This window comes from Rhyacophila brunnea, unplaced genomic scaffold, assembly GCF_057557595.1.
Source record: "Rhyacophila brunnea isolate RB1 unplaced genomic scaffold, BYU_Rbru_1.0 scaffold_4, whole genome shotgun sequence".
Taxonomy (NCBI): domain Eukaryota; kingdom Metazoa; phylum Arthropoda; class Insecta; order Trichoptera; family Rhyacophilidae; genus Rhyacophila; species Rhyacophila brunnea.
In genome coordinates, this window is record NW_028233068.1 from 35232402 (window position 1) to 35247666 (window position 15265).

The 15265-nt window shown below is 28.3% G+C and overlaps 1 protein-coding gene across 1 annotated transcript in view; it reads right to left on the bottom strand.

Moving 5' to 3' along the window:
* Positions 1 to 15265, bottom strand: part of LOC147067301 (serine/threonine-protein kinase 32A) — a 286899-nt gene that overhangs the window by 198740 nt on the left and 72894 nt on the right. The window contains exon 2 of the mRNA XM_085953722.1: positions 2722 to 2758. The gene's annotated coding sequence lies outside the window, so the exon portion shown is untranslated. The remainder of the gene's footprint in view (positions 1 to 2721; positions 2759 to 15265) is intronic.

The window sequence follows — 15265 nt, forward strand, 5'->3', positions numbered from 1 at the left end:
GAGCCAAGAGACAGTGACATCCCATGAGGGTAGGCAGGTCATAGGTTGCATATTATAAAGAGCGACAAACGAAGGCACGAATACATTTTTTTAGGAGCAGTGGTGGTTTCCAATGAAGCAGATGATGCGGTCGCAAATAGATAAATTAGTTTAAAAAATATCAAAATATAAAAAAATAGTCTTGAATATTGTTGTATTGTTATACTATTTATATTGTAATGTCGGTTTATCATACAGGCAACATTTTTATAGGGATGCTTCCAAATCAGTCAGCGCCACAGATCTCCACGTACCTAAAACCGCGAAGATTTGAGAGTAGGTTTTGTGGAAAAATGCTGATTCGAAGTCTGTTTAAGGGTGTCACTTTGCCTAGGGACGTCACTGCCAAGATGGTTGGATAGTATAGAAATAGATGGCACTGGGACAATTGGACGCCAGAATAAGTGGGCGCTGCACTGTCGAATGAAATAATGTTCATTATTGAAATAAATAGACTTATACAGAAAGTAGACGAGGAAGTTTAATAAGTTTCTATCTACTACTTAGAAGTTTTAATTAATTTTGCTCATAACTTAATACTTTTTATTGCAGATTATGAATTATTATGCCCAACGCTTCACATACAAATAAAAAACTCCCTTTTCGTTGGAACTTAAACATATGCACAATTAAATCATTATTGACGTGTGAAAATTTTAATTTTCACGAAATATAAAATATATATTTTAAAAGTACCTTATAATTATTCACGAACAACTATTTATTTTCAATTACCGATCGATTTCGAATTAATTTCATTCGGTTGCGTAGCACCCAGTTGTCTCGGCGCCGAATCGTTCTAGGATCTAAACCCAAATAGATAGTTCAACCTTGAAGCCAATGCACTGGAAAAGCTTGTGACGGATAAAGAAGGGTAGAAAAGTTTTCTAGAAGTGGATAAAATCCACAGTGGGTTGTGATGACGATGGCAATGCAAAGAAAAATAAGTTAATATAATTATCGGATAAACTCCGTGAGCTTAAATTGAGCTAGTGATCTTTCGCATGAAATATATTTTAAAAACATTTAGCGCATTCTCGCCATTATGCAGCACAATATTTTGAAGATTTAATGTTTTTCTGGATTGGGATTGTGTTAAATAAACTTATATAAGACTGCTAAATACTGTTAAATGTGATAATGATTTTATACTAGTAACCCTTGGCAGAATTGTAAAAAAAACGTAGTTCTTCTATGGATTTTAATTGATTATTTATATATTTCTCAAATATATCCAGTATAACATGAAAGGTTTGACAAAGTTCAATTATGCATTCTATTAATTTACATACGACGTGTATCAATTTGTATGAATTTTGTTCATGAATATCGTATTCTTGAATGATTTTAATTATTAAATTCTTGGCATAAATGTTTTTGTATCCATAATATTCAGTACCTAGGCATTCAATATTAAGACATGTCATCCCTCATGAGAAGATTATGCCGTCTCATAATTGGTTTATGAGTATGACGCACGAACATGATGATGTTATAAATTGATAAGCATACTAAATTCCTATTTTCGGACTCAAATTGGCTGAATATTATAACAATGGAATGTATTCCTCGCAACGATTCCTGCGCAAAGTCATGCTTAATAACTCGTTAGTATTTAATCCCTTTGATGCGGATAATACATTTATAACGATTTTATATATTTTCTGGATAAGCTCTGAGAGAAATAATAGCATCATTATACTAACATATATCAACATCTAAGTACACAAGACAGGTCATCAAATTATATGGAAGATTAAACAATAAATAACAATATTAATAAATCAAAATGTTGAATATTATTAATTATGATAACACATTAGGTATTAAATCAAAAAATAATATAATATATAAATTCAAAATTAATTAATAAATTAAGACTTGTTTGTTTGTTCAGCTATTAAACATTGGCAATATTTAAGTAATGCTTATTTTCATAAGACTTACATGTATAATAATTTTATTACATAATACATACCTATGCCCACAGTATATTAAGAGCTACAACGCTTGTCTACCCATTTTTTGGATGGTAGCTCAAAATTGGAGTACATTTTTTAAATTATTTTTATATAGAATGTTACTTTTAGTTATTTTTAAATTAAATATTATATAATCTGTCATTTTTTCTAAATACGGTTGCCGGGGGAAATGAATATGATTATAGTGACAAACGGTGGTTAAAAATACATTTATTAAAAAAAATAGTTTCATTTTAAAATGGTAAAAATAAGTCGGCTAGATAATAAAAGTATATTGTAAGTTGTAGTTACTTTATATGTGTTGAAACTCAATGTATTCTATGTCGACTATTCTATGAGCAGGTATCACTAAAACCCCAAGCAGTCACTATATAAACGTTCAAACATTATTTTTATGTAGAGTGTAGCAATAAAACAACTAAGTTTTCATAAGTTTTCCATTATAGGTCAAATATAGAAGGACTTTGCAAATCGTATGGTAGAAAGTGAAAAATTGTGGTTTAATGAACGTTTTATCGCGGGAAAAATTGAATGGCTGTCTAAAACAGAAAGCTTTTTCTACGCTTACTTTATGATGCAAATTTAAAATATTCTTAGTATATATTTCCGAATGTGAGAAATTGTAATTTTATGATACAATGAAAACGTTTCACAAGCTGTCTCATAGTAAGAATGGTTAATAAGCTAGGTAGGTACTTACATTTTAAATACGTTGTATTTGAGAGCTGTCAAGTGACCTGAAAACAAATTTTATCAAACTTAGTATTATACATCATAATAATATACATAAAAATATTTTTTTTAATATTTATATATTTAAAAATAAAATAATGTGTAAATAGCAAATCGGATTTCAGGACGTTCACAACATGAGATATAAATTGAAAAAGAATTTTAGTTCCAATCGAATGAGTTAAATAAAAATATAATAGCAGAGAAGAAAAAATATTAAACATAAAAATTAAAAACACACTTCACTAAAAACGTAATTTCTTTGAGGAGCGCATTAATTATCTCGCAGCCCTCACTAATGGTGCTTAATAAACCTGACATTAGGTACCAGTTTTGAAAGTAGTTTCAGATGTGTTTATAAAATTAACACTTTAATAATAATTATTTAGACATTATAAAGAAATATTAGAGGTACTTAGGTACACATCTAAAATCATTCAGAACCTGCATCTAGTAGATAATTAGTTTCATCATATATATTATTAATATAATATAGTATCATAGGGTAAACCAAAATGAGCTTTCCTACGATTATATATGCCCATAATGTACCTTGAATATTATAAGATATAGTGGTGAACATGATATTGATTGATTGGTTGTTTATTAACAAACAGTATCGTGCCTTCTCCTTAGAGAGGTACGGCACACATAGTTCTCGTAGGTATTCAAGAAGTTGATCAGGTATATCGACTGGCTAGGGTAGGGGTCAGCTAACTAAGGCTCACAAGCCACATGTGACCCTTATATTGACCTGAATACCTTAGAAATTGAATTGCTGTAATTAAAAAAACAAAGGTTATTAGAGTTCAATAATTTACACGTCAAGAAAAATTGGAAATTTGTCGAATAGCGTACGTATCTTGACAACTAACTGTGTTAAAAATATTTATTTTTTCATGATTTAGAAATTACCAATCATCGCACATTATGTGAAGTTGCACAACAATATGTAGGTTTTTTATTAAATTTTTACCATGTGTAACTCATTGATTTTTATAATGAGGTGCTTTAATTATTATAAACTTATACTGACGTCTATAAATCAAAAACGTAGCTCATGTAAAATAATAGAAAAAATACATAATGTTCTCCTATGAAATTAGCACTTAATCCCGTAGTTATTTTTACTCATGCTAATGCAAATGTCTTATGTGACCTATGTCGCATTTAAAAGTATTATTTAGACATTTAAAAATTTGGTAATGAATTCATCCAAATAGCCAGAATGTCTTATAAACCATTATAATTTTTTTTTCATGCTTTACAAAATATTCCCCATTATATTTTTAAGGCACCACCACAATAAGTCATTATACACGTATAATTGTTAATATACCACGATTTTTCAATGCGTAATGCAAATTACTGCGACGCTATTTTCAATTATTTTGTTCACCTGTCATTAATTTCAAAATAATGTTAAATTATACATAAGATGCTGATTATAGTATCCTTTATTGTATACGTTGTCTAACTACTTAACTATTTCACAGCGTATTACTGAAAACCCTTGCAAACGTGATTTTAATTTCAACTCATTTTTTTGATATTCGATTATTTAACTTGTATAATTTACAAGGTTTTCCTGCAGTTTCCATTTTCATATTTTAAGCTACGTTTAATGTGTTCACAAAAGCTGCCTGCTTAATTAAACAGACATCTATCTTACTGTATTTGATTTATTGAATTCATGAAAATTTTCCATCTCAAGCTCTATTTTAATTATTAAAAAACAGTTTGCACATTTTAATTAAACAACGGTTTATAAAGCCAGACACGATTTATTTAAAAAAAAAAATGGTAATTATTTATAATTTTTCAAAGGCTTAATCAAAGTTGTTTGCTATTTTAATAGGTAGTTAAATTTATGAGGCGTCATTGTACGTATCAGTTATAGTTGATTTTATAATTATTATAAAAATAGTGAACATATTTTATTTCTGATGTTATGAATTGGACAGAATTATATATTGCGACGATTGCAAAAAAACTATGTATGTACGGGCGTTAGAAAATATACTTCTTTGGCGTAACAAAACATCTCAAAACCTGTGTTTGAAAAAATTAGCAAACCGCTATTTCGACCATCTTTGTTTTTTTTTTTAGAATTAATAATAACCATGTCCTTGCTTTTTCGTACAAGGTGGTTGATATTAATTTTGAACAATCAAAAACACCCAGGCTTTGAAAAAAACACATAAATGTTTTTGTCATGACCGGGAATCGAACCCAGAACTCTAAGGTGGAAGGCCAATGCCTTACCCACTGCACCACGAGAGCCGCCTTCTTTGTTTAAACAGATGACTGTACAAATATTTTCGTTAACAATAATAATTTATTACAAATCAAAAGTAAAATATAGCCTATTGAATGGTTTAACTGAAACATGATATTGGCTTTTGTGATGAAACATAATAATTATTATTGTCTTCAATTATTATAAACCGCTAATAAATAAATTGACATGGGATATACGACAAATATTATCCTAAATACCTAGTAAAAATATGTATTTTTGTGTATGAAGTGTGTAAATATTGTAAATTTACAATATACCATTGCTTAAATTATTTAACATTCACAAAATTTATTTATTTATTGATATATAATTTTACTCATAAATAATACTTACATAACACAACATTTATAATGAAATGATACACAACCTTTATAATGAAAAAAAAACAGTAGAAATATGTAGGTACATACAAAAATATTAATTATATAGGTACATGGAAATACACCGTAATAGTTAAGCAGACCCTATTTTAAAAATTTATAAAATATCGTCCACCTATACTCATCCTCACGTAGGTGGAATATATCAACACCCGAAGCAATTTCGTTGAACATAGTTATCGCCCTCCTAATAGGCATTACCAGTGGCAGGTTGGTTCTGCACCTTGGGAGAATAAACAACTGATGTTCTCTATTTCTAAGATAGTTATCAGGGACACACAGGTCAACACTGCCTAGAATGGCCGAGTTCTCATTTATACCTCGTATAAGTCGAAAAAAATACATAGCTAAGTAAAGATTTCTTCTAAATTGTGTAGAATCTTAGTCTCCAGAAATTTGTTTATAAACATATATATTTTTATAACACAATATTGGTTATGTTTACAACACGTGCGGTTTGTTTGCTTGTATTGAACGACTATGCGCATGCGCATGTATGCTTGAGACCGAAATGAAAAATGAATAATCATAATAAAAGTTGCAACATTCAGTCTTTACTCTACCGGCACAAGCCAAAGCCCTCAATATTACAGCTGAAAATTACAAATCACTTACATTTAAAACACCCAAACGTCGCCGCGCAAAATAAATTATGTCGCATCGGCGGGCAAAACTTCCGTCCCATGCCAAATTAATGCGTTACATTTGAGCGCGTAACTTTGCCACACGCCTAAAATACACTGTGATCTGTTTTCCCAAACGCGCCTAAAGAAGTATAACTTCAAAAATTTTAAAACGATGAATTAGCCAAAAATCTAATATCAAAAAATTTAAAACTTAATAAACTAAATTTTAATAATATATATATAATTTTATAATAATATATTAATAATAAAAATATTTTTTACAATAAAATTGTAAGTTTATCTTTGACGTAAAAAATCTTTTTAATGTTTTCAGATACATAATTACTAATTAATACAGTTGAAATTGTAAATTATCAAAAAAAAAATCTCAAATTGCAAGCTTCGTATTTTTCCTCTAGGTTCTCTGCTGGCACAAAGATCCTCCATAATACCCCTTAGAATCAATAAAATTGTAAAGAACCAGCAAAACAACTATCATTTATTAGTAGGTATATTCAAAATTATAGCGTGTTATAAGACTTAGTATCTATCTACGTTGTTCTGGAAAATATAATTTTACATTGAGAAAATATTTTTCATATTATACCTACCCACAAAGTCATATTGATTTTTGGGCTTTGTGGTAGTCAATCTACCTTTCTTAATAATAACATTTTCTTGTTATATGGCATCGTATTCAACTCTATATTTAAAATATCTCTTCAACTTATGAATGATTCTTATGTCAACATTGCGAAGCCTTTGCAAATGTTCAATGCCTCACGAATGAACAGAAGCTCTGAATCAAACGATTTGGTTTCGGTACTATTTTCAATTGAGAAAGGTTCCAACGAAATGTAAATGTCACTCAGATGAATAATAATTCTTTTGTTGTGTCGACAATTTTCTTAGGTTTATTTTTCGAATTAATTTTGGGTTGTCCAGACTTAATTAAAAAAAAACATTTTAAAAAAGAAAAAGACTTTGTGAAAATATTGATGGCTAATTTTGCATTATTAATTAGGTAAGTATTCAATTATAATAATATTTCACCAAGTAGGATGGTTTATTTTTTTGAATAAAGGTATTAGTATAAGTGTCGATTATTAGAATTGATTTGAAATTTTTGCCCCACTATTTAGTAGTATATCTATAGTATAGAAACACGCTGTCTGTTTATTTAACCTAATATGAGAATGTAATGCGTACTTTAGTATGTAAAATCATTTAGATACTTCAAGTGTGCCCAGAACAGCGACCACTCTTTGGATATCAGCTGTGCTTATTCGCTGTCTCAGGTACTCACCTGTGTTGTTGCATAACCAACGGCTGATCCCTGTCATCGTTCTCAAAGCAGAGGGTCCCTAGGGTCTAAACGTCTAGCAACCCAGAAGATGGAAAATGTAATTCGATGACAGACAGTTGTATTTATTTTAGTTTTGTTATTTATTTTTACTCAGGTTCAATATTTTGTGCGTGAATTCATAAATAAGTGTGAATACATTTTATTTATTATTATAATATATAATAAACAAAAAAACTACTATCTATATACTACCTGAATGAAAATTCTCCTGAGCTATACTTTTTCAATCCTGTTTATCACTTTTTTGCGATATTTTGTTGAACCTAATGAATATGGGGTTTTTATTTTCTTTTCAATCGTATGATTATTAACTCTACTGATTGTGTCTTATATGCATTTATTCGTTTGTGTCAAAAATAATCAATATACTATAGCAGAATTAAGATAATCCACAAATTTAAATAAAATCCAATATTAAATATTCAAAACGTTATACCAACAAGAATCACTGACTATCCGTTATTGCATTTTCGGGTATAACAATGATAGTCGTATTTTAGCTAAGTATATTTCGTAATAGCAATGTTAGTTACATAATATATATGGGCTATATTACATTTTAATTAACATAGAGAAAATTGTAGGAACCAAACTTAATAAGCAATATTATACTGCCTATGTACAATGATAAGATAACTACACGTTTGTTTTATAGCACGCAAAAGGTACTTAGTTATGTATGTAATAATTAGTTGTAATCATAACATATTATTTATTATTCCACTTTAGTTTATATATGACAAAATATAAACATATGAGTGTGAAAATAATCTCCTTTTTTAGAAAGTGGCAATGAATGCAAAATTTGGAGCTAGAATACAAAAGGCTCAAATTGGAAAACCAACATTAAAAGTTGTGTAATGTTCTATTCGAATGGGCATGTTGAGCAAGGCCAAAGAAAATTTTCAATACCCAACTGGAATGGCCTTATTTTTGCGAAAATGCGTTAACAAGAAATTATATATCAAGAGGGGTAGAGATGGTAAGTTCTGCAGTAGCTCGACTTCAATTAACAATAATTATTATGATAATATAAATAAGAGAGTCTGGAATACAATAATTTCATAATATTTTTCACTATAATAATAATTAATTGTACATAAAAAATAATCTGGCTTTTTTTTTACAAAAATGGTGAACAGAATTTTTAGAATGCATATTTCTATGAATATTTTCATAGAAATATTTAACGTGGAAAACCTTCTTGGGAAAACCTTTGCAACATGTATATTATGAAATATAATAGAAACAACCTTGGACTGAGTGGGATTCAAACATTCATTTTTCGCTTACCAGGAAACGGTTTTTTTTTTAATTTGCTCTACAATTGGATATGGATCTTGGCCGCCTCACGAAGATATTTTAAACTTTCTAACAGAATGTTGTATTTGGCACATTATAAACCTATAGGGTACATGCGTTGGATCCACACATAGATTGAAAGAATAACATGTACATTTTTCAGATGTGAGATTATAATGTTTTTTGTCAATGGATGGCTACTGTTTTTCTATTGATTCAAAGCAATATATTTTTTCGAACATGTCCGATTCTAATAAGATATATAGGCCTCCTCAGAGTTTGTATTAACAGATTTTGTTTTTACGAGAAATGGATATCAGCCACTTGCTCAACCTATTAGGTCCATACTCTGACTTATACACAAATTAAAAAAACACTGTGTACTTGACAGACCCAGAATTCAATCCTGAGACGCGACCATCGTGGGTTATTATTAATTAATTATTACTCAATTTAAATTATAAATGACTTCCGGAGTAACTGCAAATTTAGTTGTGTGACTTTTTCAATATTTGAAATATTTATTTAATGTTTTTATTCAAGACACACAGATGTTAGGAATGTGAAGCATTTTCATAGAATATAATATAATATGCGTAAGCTATGCAAATAGCTATTAAGTCTAATTGGTAATTTTCTGAAGTGTTTCCAAGCTAAGGATCATTATGATTTCATATTAATATTCGGTCTTTTATATGAACTGTCTACCTATAGCTCTACAGTTACAACTGACTGATGAAATAATCAAATATTCATACGCTGCCTATGAGACAAGAGCACAAACTAAGGACCATTAAATATTTATATCTGCTAGAAATTTTAGTGCTTATCTCTATTTCATACTGGATAACAATTATTATTCATGGAAGGTAACTACGCTGCATATAAATGATACATTAACCAATAAACATCTTGGAGTGCTTGATTGATGACTGGTTTTAGGTAAATTTAATGTGTTTTGCAGACAATTATAGAGTACGAAGTATCCGTTTTCGCAGCATCCGATCTTCATTTACGGTATATTAATTGTATATACATGTATGATATTTCTGTTAATTATTCAACTAACAGCTAAGCGCCAGGTAAAATCAATTATTATTATATCATGCATATCAGTATTCACTAATTTGTCTATGAATTTTTGATTAAAGGTTTATTATTGGTAAGCCAATAATGTTAACCAATGTTAATATTTTAAAATGAAACTAGTTTGTAGAGTATTGATAATTCATCAATACGAATTTAAAGAAACGTTTTTCACTATGAATTTAAAAGATATTATATATGTCTTATTAATTAAGTACGTAAGTTGTAATCAAAGTTGCTTAAAAACTTCTTCTAATAGATAGATCCCATGTTTATATAAAAAAAAATATTCTAAAAATGTTATTAGGTATAGATCCACCAGTTTAAGTTATCCGCTGAGTGAGGATGCCACATGCTTACATTTGACATATCATTTCATACTTTTTATACTGAGATGAGTTTAGTTCTAAATTCGAACAACCTGGCGATTTATAATGGTATATCTATAGAAAAAAATGACTATAAAATAATGATTAATTAAGTGTACTTTTGTCATTTTCTATCTTATATTATTTTTTAACAGGTTTTATAGTTTTAAGATTTGTGATTTATTTATCAAAAGCGTTAAACATCATGCATTATTAATATAAGTTATTCGATTATATATATATATTTCTATAATTATTTAGATGACAATCACACAAAACCTAAATGAAAAATAAGTAACAAAACCAAATGTCAAAACAGACCGCCAATTTAGTTTGAGGTTACAAAAAAATGCTTTGTAAAAAAATGTAAAATTTTGTCTGTGTTTAACAATAATCATTATACTTACAAAAATTTAAATCTTGAATTACCACAATCAAATGCTGCAGTATTTTTTTATATCTATACAATTAAGATAAAGTTCAAACTCTTTGGCTTTACCTGTATAAACATTGTTATAAAGTTAAATGGTATATGAATTATGGATAATGGATAATGATAGTACTAACTTACAGATTATACTAAATGGTTGTTTCGGATGATGTTTGTAATAACTTATACATATCGTATCCCAAGTAGTAACCTACAATAATAGAGAGTTTTCAAACCTCTGGTTCATCAACATACAATAATATTTTTAGAGCATGTATATTTGCATAAAATACATCATTTTCATACTATTATATTTTATGTGTTGTAGTACTCTGTAATATGTAACTGTAAAGATCTGAAATTTAACTATATTGTCTTTTATTTACACCATGTACGTAATTGTTTGGTTGATTTCAGAATTCTTCAAACATACACGGAAAACTTACAAAATTGCTACAATGATTTTATCACAAGTGTGAAAGATTGACATTTAGGTTCAGATTTTTAATTTATTGAATTGTTTGAATAAATAAAATTAAAATTTTAAATGGTTTTCAAACTTAGACTGTAGTGGCACGAAACATGAAGAAAATATGTAGATACATTTGAAATATTACGCTGGGTAAAATAGAAATACGCTCATGGACGGCCAAATAAATTATAAAATAATTTACCAGCTTGATATTTAGTATATTATACTTTTCATGATTTTTTTGCATGAGACACTCTAGTTTTCTAACCACATAGCTCGCAAAAAAAGTAAAAACCTGGAAATAAAATAATATGTTGAAATCGAGAGGGTTACAATATGGAGACAAAGAGCTTGCTACAAATAGAAAGGCCAAATCAAAAGTACCACAGGCTCTCCTAGATAGAATTTAGTAGCTAGATAATATACAGCTGTTGCCTTATCACTAAATTTTCCAGGTCTCGATCCTCAGTAATATGCGAGTTGAATTAAATTATAAACCTAAAATTTTCGAGCCTAATCAAGTTAGTATATTATTTATTGTTCCATCACAAACTCAATATAACCTTACAGAATACCAGAAAATAAGCTAGATTATACTGGAGATATATACTCGAATCATCATATTTCATGAAATTGAATAAAACATATTAATTCGACCAATGCAGCAATAAGGAAAAAATCCAGGTCAAATTTTTAACTTGTGGTTTGTCCGATATTTTAAAAAATAAAAAGCACCCTACTATAGTATTTATATTACTTATATAAATGTTCGTTAAACGAAATTAAATTTAAGGTTTTTGTCAAATAGTTTGAACAAAATGCCCAGTCATATTTTTTATGAACCGTTTAAGGATTCATTTAGGAGCCTACCTGTGTAATTTATGGATTGGGTTGAACGCAATCAATGGATTGTGCTAGTTCACAGTTTACTATAAATCCATCTCCAAAAAGAAACAACTTTACTTACAGCTTATTTAATCATAGGTTTTAGTAATCTTTTGTCAATTTTATTTCATTTCATATTATAATAAATTGATTCGTCATCTATATAGATAAAGATAAAGTTGTATTTATGTCAATTGCTGCTTATCAATTTTATTATTATGTACCTACATACAACAGTGACTCATAAGATTTTTAGCAGTGTAGCACACAACGACAAATAAACATCACGTCCTCAGTTTTAAAACGAAAAAAATAATAAATAATAACGCCAAATTTTAAGTTAAAATAAAATTATGATCAGATTTTTGTTACCTAAATCTATTATGACGCTACTAGCTAGCACATCCTGCCTAGAAGACATTGTTTATCTTTAAAGCCAGTGCCAGCTTGTCGTATTGATGTTATTTTATACTCTCTGCTAATCCCCATTTTATGCAGTCCACTTGCTTCATTAGAAATTATTCCGATCAGGTCTTCAATATGTTTGGTATATACTATTATTAATGCTGTGCAGAAGCGCTTGAACAAAAAAAGTGAGTACTAATTATTGATACCATAGTATATTTGACTTTTAAGTTTTGATATCGTAGTAGGATATATATATAATTAACCATTTTCGTGATTCTGCAGTGACAACTTATAAACATAATGCCGGATTATATTGCCAAATGTGTGGAAATTCAATCAGTTTTAGCAAAATGTATATTTGCGTTCTACACACCCTCGTCAAAGACTTTGTAACCGTTCATATTAATGAGATTACGGAACATATATATACAAATAAAGGATAAACATTTTTTGACACTAAACTTTGAAACCCTTTTAGTGGCGTAGACTTTATAATTATGACAGGGTTGAAGCGTACTTTTAATTCAATATTAGAAATTCGGAGGATCATTTTTTGATATACCAAAGTATACTACCAGCCTGTCATTCGTGTTGCCAATTGGGAGGGCAATAACTGTATTAAACCAAATCACTTTTAATATTAATATATTACACTTATGGATGAATTTAAATGAATATTGTTTTATAAATTCTCAAGATTGTATCCATTTGGCTTCCTTGATGTACCTATTTTTTTATAATTTTTATGATTTAATTTTTTTAATTTGTTTTTTTTTCTCATTTGATTTTTCTTATTTCATTTCTTAATATTATTTTCATGTTTACTGTGAACATCTAAAAATTATAATTTATATTTTTCATTTAATAGTAATGTATACAATTATTTGAATTTGTTTTCAATAATAGATAAGGTGATAAAAAAGTAAATTTAAATATAAAGGAAAACAACCAAAAGTGTTGATTTATGTTTAATATTTTGCGTGTAGGTTTTAATTATACTGGCTTTAACTTTATTTATCCCTTTTACAATTTACATTGGTTCTTTTCTATTACAATGATAAGGTATTGCCAATAATATAATAATATTACATTAACTCAAACGTAAAATTCGATACCAACTTATATTTGATAAAACTCATACTGCGAGAATAATACGTGTCATAAATCAAGCTTTATATAAATGTTCAAAAACAAATAATGATAAACTGATTTTATATACTAAATAAACTGTCCTATTTTTTAAACATACATATATATTTCGTTTGAATGTATAAAAGGATATTTTATAAAATTGAATTATTAGCTAATCATTTTTACTCTAAAATTGATATATATATATACCTCTACAAGATGTTGTGTGTAGGAGGTATCTTAATATAAGTAATTCTATCCGATGGGCATTAGTTATAATTAATTCAATCAAATCATTGGATCTATGCAGAGGATATAATATGCACATATTAAATGATAAACAGCATGCAATCTCAGCAGCAGGATTGAAACATGTGATCCTAGGAAGAAATGACTGCTGCTTTATTTATAAAATACCTTCATCCCTGATAATAGTGACTACATCATCAGAATGGCCGTAATAAAAATATTAGTAAATTATCAAATTTTGTTATTACATACAATACCACATATTCTCATTTCGCAGTCACTGAATGTACTCGTATCTTGGTATTGTGTCGGTTGAAAGCAAAGATCTACCGAAATCTGTCATTTATATTCAGTTCAGGCGATTAGCAATTAATGTGGTTGTTTTAAATATGAGAGACGATGTCACACGAAAAATAAAATTTATCTTTCATTTAGGATTATACGTAGTAAAAATACAGTATTAAAATAAGAATATTGCATTCACACAACATACCATTTACAATCAAAGTCTTGAGAAGGTCTTCTTGGGAATCTCCGAGCATAACAGGTTTGTCTTTTCGTATGCTGCTATCTACGCTCTAAAGGTTTGCGGGAAGATATTAATCACTTTACAGTGGCACCATAAGTACGGAAAAAGCAATTTACAGTTGTATCAATAATCATTTCTAGTATTGAAACAGGTATTCTTGTAAACAATACTTATACAATATAATATGTGAATCGGCTATGATGTCAGAGTAGAATGATTTATTTTTACCCACAAACATTAATAAATAATTTAATTGTAATTAAATAGTATTATACATAAACATTTATTTGGTTGTAGACCTTGGAGTCATTCTGTTTACTAGACCATAAAATTAAATACAAAATTCCGCTAAATTTTGTTTCCGTAATCATGACGTCGGTTAGTAAACTTTTGCCTTTCCAAAAATTTCAACAACAAAGCTCTTATCAAAACATTTTGTATGTAGCTATAGTTAAGATATTCGGAAACTTTTATATTAGGTACATACATAAAATACAAAGCTAACAACGCTTTGAGTGATTTTTATAAATATACATAGTCAATAATAAGGCTATATATTATTAATTAGGTGTACATAATATATTTATATGTACTATAATTTTATAACTAGGTACTTACACCAATGTTATATTTATAAGAAGGTAACAACGCTCTATATAGAAAATGTATGTTTAATTTAATTATTTTACTGCTCACCGCTTTGACATGTGATGGATGTGGGCTTTAGTCCCATTCGGTAGAAAATTACTATTTTTTTTAGATTTTTTCCAAATAACGTACATACTATGTTAATTAAAGAATGTTGCATTATGAAATATTGTACATTGTTCATTGGATACATTTAATAAAGTAATTTAATAAAACAAAAATACTAAGAAAATTTAATAATTAGGTATATTTTTCTTAGTTTGAATTGGATTATGTTTTACACATCAAAAATATGCAAAAATATTTTAGTTTCGAATGAAAATTGTAAAC